Raw genomic sequence first — 9,954 nt, 5'->3', positions numbered from 1 at the left:
GTGCGCAGCATCTAGTTAGTTGGAACTTGGCAAACTCCACACTCTATTTGTGAAATTCAAATAAGAGACATGGTCCTTTTTCATATCAAGGTCCATTATTTATTCAGCATTTGAGTCACGGAACACCGTTTGATAAGCTTTAGCCTCTCACACCCAAAACGTAGAATATGTTATCGTTCAATTACAATTGTTTACGTTCTCTAATTGTGTACTTGTTTAGTAAGTAATGCAGATGTTTAACAATTTGACTCTTGACAGTGTGAAATGTTATACTCAAGATTGAAAGATCTATAAGGGTCCATTTGGTTATCAACTCTCCATCATTTAGCTGGGTACCACCTGGAACCCCCTCAAGGACCACTGGTGGTTCCCGGACCACTGGTTGAGAACCATTGCACTGACAAGTCCCGGAAAAGACGCACTGTGATTGGCCAGTAGTCAACGCACTGTGAGCGCTGTGATTGGCCAGTAGTCACTTTGAGTGACAGGTTCCCTGCGGAAGACGGAAGAGCCGCCGTGTATTGCGATACAAGTCGCCCCAATGAACTGCAGAGGCCAATGAGGTATCTAGGTTTCTAATATCTATGAGTGCAGCTGCAAGGAGGGGGGGGGGCAGGGTGGTTATCTGGGGGAGAGACGCGAACTGCCTTATCCCATGTTGTTGAAGCGCAAGGGGGCGGGAGGGGCGGGTGGGGAGAGAGTCAGCACACTGAAGTCAAGGCACAGACTACTGTGTTGTTGACGGACAACGGATGCACGCTTATGAGAAACAACAAAAATAAAACCTGGCAAAACATTTGCGTGCATTAGTGCAAGATGAGGATAAAGGAAACATTCAGTCTAAATGTCCAGTTTGCTAATTCTCGCCTACTACTTTTGTATTTGAAACTTTAAATTTCTCTAAATATTATAAACTTTCAGGAAAGCCTAAGTATAAATATCATTTATGAAAAGGCTACTATAGGCTACAGTGAAGTCGGACTGAATAATTACTTCACTGTAGCCTATAGTAGACTTATTTTTGTTGTTTCTCATAAGCGTGCATCCGTTGTCCGTCAACAACACAGTAGTCTGTGCCTTGACTTCAGCGCGCTGACTCTCTCCCCACCCGCCTGGTGGAGACAATTATGAAAAGGTCATAATAGTGGTGACACTGTGGTATTGTATATAACAATTATGACTAGCAATGTATGATGTTAATTGACAAATCATGATTCTGAAAATCTGTTGTAACATTGTTACAGCGGAGTGTACGTGTTTTGAATAATGTTCATAGCGTGCATCGGCATAGTTAGATGAAAAATGAAATTCAGTGTTTGGGTTAATACTGTGGTGACCTTTGTAGTTGCTACAGCTGGAAAGTGGCAGGAAAAAAAATCTCTGAGTGAGTGACACTGGCGTATGGTGGGTTCTAACGTTGACCGGGCCAGATTCTTACAACATTCGCACAACAACGGCTGATAAGTCTATTGAGAATTACCGAGCCATTCCGGGTGGAACGGAACCCTCGTCCCAAAACACAATGCCCCATTTTTTTTCGGACCGAGGCCGCCGGTTTAGACGCGGGGCAGGGTGTTTCAGGACGACGGTTCTTCTTCTATTAAATTTCTGAATGGAGAGGTGCTCGTCTCTGCGCAATGGAGAACCGGTTTGACGACGGAACTTTTCTAATGGCCACTCATTAACAATTCGGCCGAATGCAAATGAGCCCCATTTGAAAACAAAGGCGACTTAAAGGGTGAGGGGCTGCTAATGTTATGTTGATTTTTAGATTTTTTTTTCCCCTGGGGGAGCAGGGTTTTACAGACCGGGCCATGGCCTCGTTGGCCCCAATGAGAATACGCCTCTGGTGAGTGATGTGGTAGTTTAGTGACTCTGAATACTCACAGTGTAATAATGAAGGCCTAATGAAGGCCACAACCAGCAGCATTTATATACATACACCATCCCCAGACACAGAGCAACAACTCTGAGAGGCGTTCTCATTGTTCTAGAGCTGCCCTGCAACTGAGTACAGCTACTAGTTGTGCAGCAACTGAGAGAGACAAAAAACAAGACTGTAAAGGTTGAATTTTTCACATCAAGGAATTACACTGAACTGACCATATATACACAATATACAAATATACAGTTTTATGATTTAGTTCTGACTGATATTTTTGTACTGCAACAGGAAAGACAATGCCTTCACAAGAAGGAAATCTACAAACACGCACGCACAGAGAGAGAGAGAACAGGATGATCACAGGGTTTGCTCATGGGCCACACACACACACACACACACACACACACACACACACACACACACACACACACACACACACACACACACACACACACACACACACACACACACACACACACACACACACACACACACACACACACACACACACACACACACACACACACACACACACACACACAGGGGCAGCAGTGGAAATTGTCATATTCATATAGTGATCACACATTGACCACAGTGCACAGAGAGTTTCATTGCTGCAGAATGCAAAATGGTTATTAAGCTTGTTAATACTGTGAATACATGACATTTGACTGAAAACTTTCTATTGTATGTTTATTGTTTATTGGATTATTGGATTGTTGGATTGTTTATTGGATTATTGGATTGTTGGATTGTTTATTGGATCTTGTTTAGTCGATTCACTTATTTGTTTTAGCTCATGCTCATTTGATTTAGCTATTTTGTCTCATCTGTTTAAGGAAATAGGTAGCTGATATATTGCACTTTTACCTTAGCGCTAGGTATACTCTTGGTTGCTTGTTTTTGCAGATAATGCACTAAAGACTTCTGGTGATTAGTAGTTTTCGTTCCCTACCTATGTTGAATACACTTATTGTAAGTCGCTTTGGATAAAAGCGTCTGCTAAATGACTGTAATGTAATGTAATGTAATGTATGATTTTATAGAAATTCCTGCTGAAAACAAATTGACATAAATTCTTGAAAGCTACTTTGTGTGCATGCTTTTATCTTTAAAGTTTATTTTTGTATATTTAAATGTTTATATTGTGCTCTGTAAAACATGGTGATAGTGCAACAGCAGAAGATGTACCAGAATCTGCCTCAACCTTCTGTAACTGCAGCCATGGATGTATTGAGAAAAGTGGATGAGATAAAAACATGGCCGTCCATTCATTTCAGTGAATCACTCCGATCCAATGTAAGGAGGGGGTGGGGGGGGGGGGGGGAGTGCGCAGGGGGGTTATCTGGGGGAGAGACACATGAGAGAACAGGAAATACTGTGTGAATACATGACATTTGACTGAAAGCTGTGGATTATTGTACACTTTTACAGAAATAGTTGCTGAATACATATTGATTTAAATACATACTTTTGTGTGCATGATTTTATATGTAAAGTTATTTTTTTTAACCCTCGTAGGGTCCTCGGGTCCTTTTAACCCGGTTTAACATTTTCAACATATATTAAAAGTATGTAAAAAAAATTTGTTCTCTATGAAACTTCTTCTATTTGCCTTATTTACTGTACTAAACATGTGATATGAAAATGAAAATTTTCACCCAGGGCCTTCGGGTCAAAGTGACCCGAAGGCCCTGGGTGTGACTAAAACACGAAGACCCTATAGATTTCGATTCAGTCCAGTATTGTGCTCAATGTAAAACAGAGCATATTTAAACATCTGTTTATGTTGTATACATGGATCAAAATATTGTGTATAAACATGGTGACGGTGCATCAACAGAACATGTACCATCATCTGTGACGCAGACATGGATGTATTAAGAGAAGAGCATGAGAGATTAAAAACATGGCCACCAGTTCATTTCAATGAATCACTCACTGCAACTGTAAGAAGGCAGGCAGTGTGGTTATCTGGAGGAGAGGCACATGAGAACAGGAAACAAGAAAAAACATACACCACAGCCCTATAACAAAGAACAATATGGCTGACACATCACACGCACACACGCATGCACACACATTTAAATATTGAATGCTTGCACACAAACAGTATCACACACATCTGATCCGCATCATTTGAATATCAAGTGATAGAGACAAATCTACATAAATAATATGTAGTTCCCATTTTCTAGAAGGACTGGAAGAGCTTGAATGATGTGATTATTTGTTAGTTGGCACTATATATAATTATATATATATTTATATATATATAAGGTCAGAGACATTCTCACTCCTAACTCATCAAATACAAACTCAATACAAATTAATGGTCACATTCCTGGGCGTCACTTTCCAACACCACCAATACTCTCTCTACATCTTTACTTAGACGGAAGCGGCGCCCCAACCCGAGATGCTATATCAGCCACTCCTGTCTGGGTCAGTCTATGGGGGAACGCTGCCTGTTTCGTTTCCTCATGTAGTTCAGCCCAGTGAAGAGGAACTGTCTTCAGCCAATCAAAATGTTGCATTTGCAACTGAACTGCCTGAACAGAGCTTTTCAGGAAGTGAGCTATAGTGCATTTGAGGCCAAGTTCTCAGTACTGTGTCACTGTGTTACCAGTGACACAGGGACCCTAGTGGTCAGACTTTGTACTCACAGTACATTAACAATGGGCCCCTGGTAGGTAGTAAAGGTCTCCTGGTCACTGGCCCCATCAGACACTGACTGTAAATACAGGCCTAAGGAAAAACAAAACACTTGTTTAGAACCGTGAAGAATCTTAAAATACAATACACTGTGGAGGCTGTGAATGTTTATCAAACTCTCTAAAACATTTTTTTAATGATTTTGAAATACTGAACATACATTAGGCTATTTTATTCTACATAACATGTCCTGATGTGACCTTAGTTTGCTTTGATATGTGCACTAAGCTGAGAGCAGCACCTCCATCTGTTTACACTTTGAGATAAAAGAGGGAAATGGATAAACTGACATCCACGTTCCACAACAGCAGTGTGTTGAGAGGATGACACACAACACATGAGCTAGATAAATATTGGTCTGTACACTGTGTGGTTGAGACACAGCTTCACATTTCATTAACGCTCACACAAACATTAATCCTTCAAATTACACTCATACTGTAAGTGTGTAGCTTACATACACCATTGTAATTTGTATCTAATACAATATTAAATGACTTAAATGTATTCATTAGTTTTTCTAACAATGAATGGCATCCCCTTTTTAATGTGCCCCAGTGTTGTGAGTTAGCACTAACATAAGATTGTTGTGTTGTGAAGTGTTCATGTCTTTCAGTTGACTGAGGAACACAATCTGTTCTGTCTTCACATTAAGTCAAAGGGGATTATTTGTCAAACAGGCATGACATCTCTGAAATTTTATATTTTGGCCTGTAGCGTTCATTAAAAATAGAAATGGTTGAATGAAACCTGTTGGATCAGACTGTTGCATGCATTGGGAAACTTCATCTCAGAGACCACAGCTCTGACTGTTTATGTTGCTATGGAAGCACTGAGCAGAAGCTAATACCTCCATTTTAAAATAAATAATTAGTGTAAAATATCACATCGGTCCTATGTCACCCTGTTTGGGTTTATTTTGTAATAATCACTGTATATGATCCTGTACATATTATAACCAATGTTTAAACATCATTGAAGAGTTCAAACACAACTTGGAACTCGCACAATGTAATTCCAGCAAATGTTGCAAAAGTAACAAAATCACTCACAGAAAGTGTTTCTGCCTTAAAACAAATATTAATAATATATGTATTTTTTAAACAAATAAAAAAATAGGTAAAACTAATGTCCAAACCATCTAAAAATATTATTTAGTATGGCATTTGTTACCATTTCTAGTCTATTGAAATGTCACAGCAGGTGTTACACATTTGCTTTATCTCAACGTTATTACCAATTGTATTGCCGTGTCTGTCTGTTGTACTGAGGCTGAGGTTCTGGATCAGAGCGCAGTAGCAGAGAGCTTTGGCATCCTATTTAAGCTGCATACTGACACAATGACCACCAAAGACCATGCATAACAAATCCTGAAAGGTCTTTTAAGTCCACAGCAATATGGTGTGGATGGATGGAAGAGCTGAAGGCCATGAGGCACTCACAGCTTCACAGGCCCTCCTCCTGGTCCAGAAGGGGTACTGCAGCATACTACATACTGGTACGTATGCAAGGGAGTAGGCCTACACACCAAGCTCTGATGGACATGGACTGTATGCAGACCATGATCCACCAGCACTTGGTTTGTCCAGAGGCTTTATTGGAGGCTCATCAGGTAAAGCTAAGGTGCATGCACAGCACAGTGATATTCATGAGTATCCTTTGGTGACCATAAAACAATATTTGTGGGGAAAAAGCGTAGAGCTCTCTGGCCTTACTCACCCTCTCATTTCGGGCATAGATTGGCCCAGGGTTCATTAGGTTACTGAGAGGGACTGTGACTGTTGGGGGGGGGGGGGTCACACCCCATTTAAGGAGATGGCATCTGCTTCTCTGGTTGCCATGGTGATGGAGAAAGTTGACGGACCGTGGCCCAGTTTGTTGTGATGACTAGGGTTGGGATCCTTTAGGATTTTAACGATTCCGCTTCCATAACGATTCCCTATTAACGGTCCCATTCCTTAACGGTTCCCTTTCACGATTCCTATAGGGGGTTCCAAATGGACCCTTTTACAGGTCTGTAACTCTGAGAGTGTACAGATGGTTCCATTTGTACCCTCTCAGAGTTATGGTGGTCCTTGAGAACCACTAGTATTGTAATAGTATATCAGACGTGACGTCAACATACCAGCTCTGACAGTGTGATGAAACCGGTTCCGGAAAAAGGTTCCAAATGGGATGGAACCGATTCTGGTTCCTCAATGTTGGATCCGGTTCCTCCGGTTCCGGATCCCAACCCTAGTGATGACCAACTCTCTCCAGAGTCCAAAGAAAAGACGTCTCTGTACGGTTTTGTACCAATTCACCACACTTCTGTTTGGATAGTTTGGGCTCATGTTTCAGTGCCTCATGACAACGTGACCATGATCATTCCTTGTGGTTCTAGTTGTTTCTGTGTGTGTGGCTCGCCTGTTGGAGGGGTGTGTGTGTGTGTGTGTGTGTGTGTGTGTGTGTGTCTGCAGTGTGTGTTGCTCACCTGCTGAGTGTGTGTGTTCATGACAGCGTGTGTGTGTGTGTGTGTAGAGAGCTGCTGAGAAGCCTCCTCTCTGTGCAGATGTCAGCAGACGGGTGATGACATGAAGACAAGATGGAAGGATGGGACCTGAACACATGGAAGAAACTTGGTTAAAAGCTCAATCTCAGATTGACCTACTTATTGCCCTAGCCTTGACGACCTTATGCAAAGGTTAAAAGATGTAATTTAGATAGCATGTTATATAGACAGATGCCAGGTTCATTTGTTCACCTGGCATCCTACAGTTTGTATAGTTTAAATGTACAGATTATTAATTATACTGTTTAGAACTTTAGACTGATGGTAGGTTCTTGGTTTACCTATGATCCTAGATTACCATTTCTATGCATTTGATGTATTACCTTGTGTTTACCTTGAGACTGTAAATCGCTCTGGATTAAGAGTGTCTGCTAAATGCCTAAATTGTAAATAGTATTGTAGAATAATTATAAGTAGAACACTTGATAACTGACACACAGACGGATGGATAAGATCAATTTGTAAACACCTCTGACTGACTGTGGAAAACGGTTTATTTTTCTCCATGTAACAGTAACAACTTGTATCTGACACCTAGTGGTTACATGTCACTGAGTAACCATTTTGTTGCCTGAATTCAAACAACCTTTATCAGTGGTACACTTCAAAATGGCTGCCGCCCAGTGCGTCCTAGAATAACCGTACACACCTGGTCTATACAATTTTGGTTTGGCCAGGGGTACAAAATGTACCTTATTATTCCAAGGCAGGACATGTGCATTGAGTTTCAGCAATAAAGAGCAGAGTCAAACTCTGGTTACTGATGTGCTGTTCAATCAGATACCTGCGGGGCCCACAGGTTTTAAAAGGGGACTAAAAACCTTTCTTTTTAACAAGGCATTTGCCTAGATAGAGATGTAGTTGTTTTATCTTTTTAAACTTCTACTGTGTTTTGCTGACTTTGATTTGAAGTTTATTCATTTCACTGTTTTATTATTATTGTTGTTTTCTTGTTCTCCTTTTTGTTTTTAACCTGTAGCACTTTGAGATTTGTTTCAAATATAAAGTGCGTAACAAATAAATGTATTATTATTATTATTGTCTCCGCCAGGCTGAAAGGCATGGCGAGAGTATGTTTTCGCCCCTGTCCGTCCGTCCGTCCGTGTGTCCGTCCGTGTGTGTGTGTGTCCGTCCGTCATTCTGTCATTTTGTGTACAGCTAATCTCTGGCACCGTTGGCTTGATCGCAGAGAAACTGTGCACACACACTCCCTGGATGCCAGAGCAGAACCTCTGCCCCAAATTTTTCACATGGGCCTGTTATAGCGCCACCAGGAGGTCGCTTTTTGCAAAACACATTTTTGGACAGTACTCCTACAGATTATGGCCAAAAATCCCCCAAATCGGTACACAGTATCTCTATAGTCATTAAAAGAAACGGCTAATTTCAGATTTTTCATATTCCATCCTGATTGGCAAAAATTGGCTTTCAAAGTTTGCAGGAGTACTCTGTTTCGAACAAAATGCCTCAAATCATGAACACAGCATGCAACTTCCGTGAAATTTTGCCCACACATTCCCATTAGGCCGAGGAAGAAATGCCATTTGAAAATGTTCAAATCAGCCTCATGGTGGCGCTGTAACAGGCCGATTCGTGTTTTACCTATAACTACACCGATCAGTGTAAAACTTTGTATGCACACTCTCTAGAGGCCAAGGAAAAACCTTTGCCCTGGATTTTTCACATTTGCCTTTTATAGCGCCACCAGGAGGCAGACTTATGTAAAACAATTTTTTTTATATTAAGCCTTCAGATTTGATCCAAATTTCACGCAAATAGGTACACATGATCTCTATAGTCATGTGATCAAGACGGATCTGTTTGATTTTTCATATTCCATCCTGATTGGCCAACATTGACATGTAATTTTTGCAGGAGTGGCCCGTTTTGAACAAAATGCCGCAAATCATGAACGCAGGGTCCGATTGTGGTGAAACTTTGAATGCACATTTGCACTACGTTGAGGAACCTTTTAACATTGGCATGTTATAGCGCCACCAGCAGGTCAAAATTAGCAAAACACATTTTTAGAACAAAATGCCTCAAATCATGCATGCAGTGTCCGATTGCCGTGCACAGCCTAGGAATAAATGGCACCCTTTTCACATTGGCCATTATAGCGCCACCAGGAGGCCATAATAACCTACCTGACCTGGCGGAGACTTGTTATTATTAGGTTTATGCAAGGTTTGAGACGGTTTAGGGTAGAATGTAAAGATCATTTGGTTGGGGGTCGCATCGGGGTCTGCATCAATCATTCAGGATGTATTTCTCAATAATGACCAGCCCTCTATTCATTATTCCTTCTGGGTTGTATTTATATGCTTTTAATACTTGTACGCACTGTCATACAATTTGAGAGGTACGCGTATGTCTGCTGGTGACAGAATGTACTTCATATGACTCTAGTGTACCCTCCCGGCAAATATAATGAATACCAACAGCCTGTCTGGTCTACTTTTCCAAAGCACAACAGTGTTCCGCTGTCACCTACGAGAGTCACGTGACCATAAAGAACATTTATAAAGGACCATTTCCTAAAGAAGAATGTATGTAACAGGACTTCTGGGATATTAAAAGCACTGTCATGTGTCACTGTCATGTTTTTTCAAAAGCCTTTGGAAAATTACCTTGACTGATTTATTTTAAATTATTATTCGGCTGGTTGTTTAATGTGCTTGAAAACAGGTCGGACAAGTTCCGATTCTTCTGTCAACATTACATAGATCTGTACCTGTGATCTCCAGACTGCACACATCCTGTAGGTAGAACGTACCTGGGTCTTCACGTTTACACTACGAGC

Source organism: Gymnoscopelus braueri (assembly GCF_963280865.1).
Source record: "Gymnoscopelus braueri genome assembly, chromosome: 24".
NCBI lineage: Eukaryota > Metazoa > Chordata > Actinopteri > Myctophiformes > Myctophidae > Gymnoscopelus > Gymnoscopelus braueri.
This window is presented reverse-complemented; position numbering follows the sequence as displayed.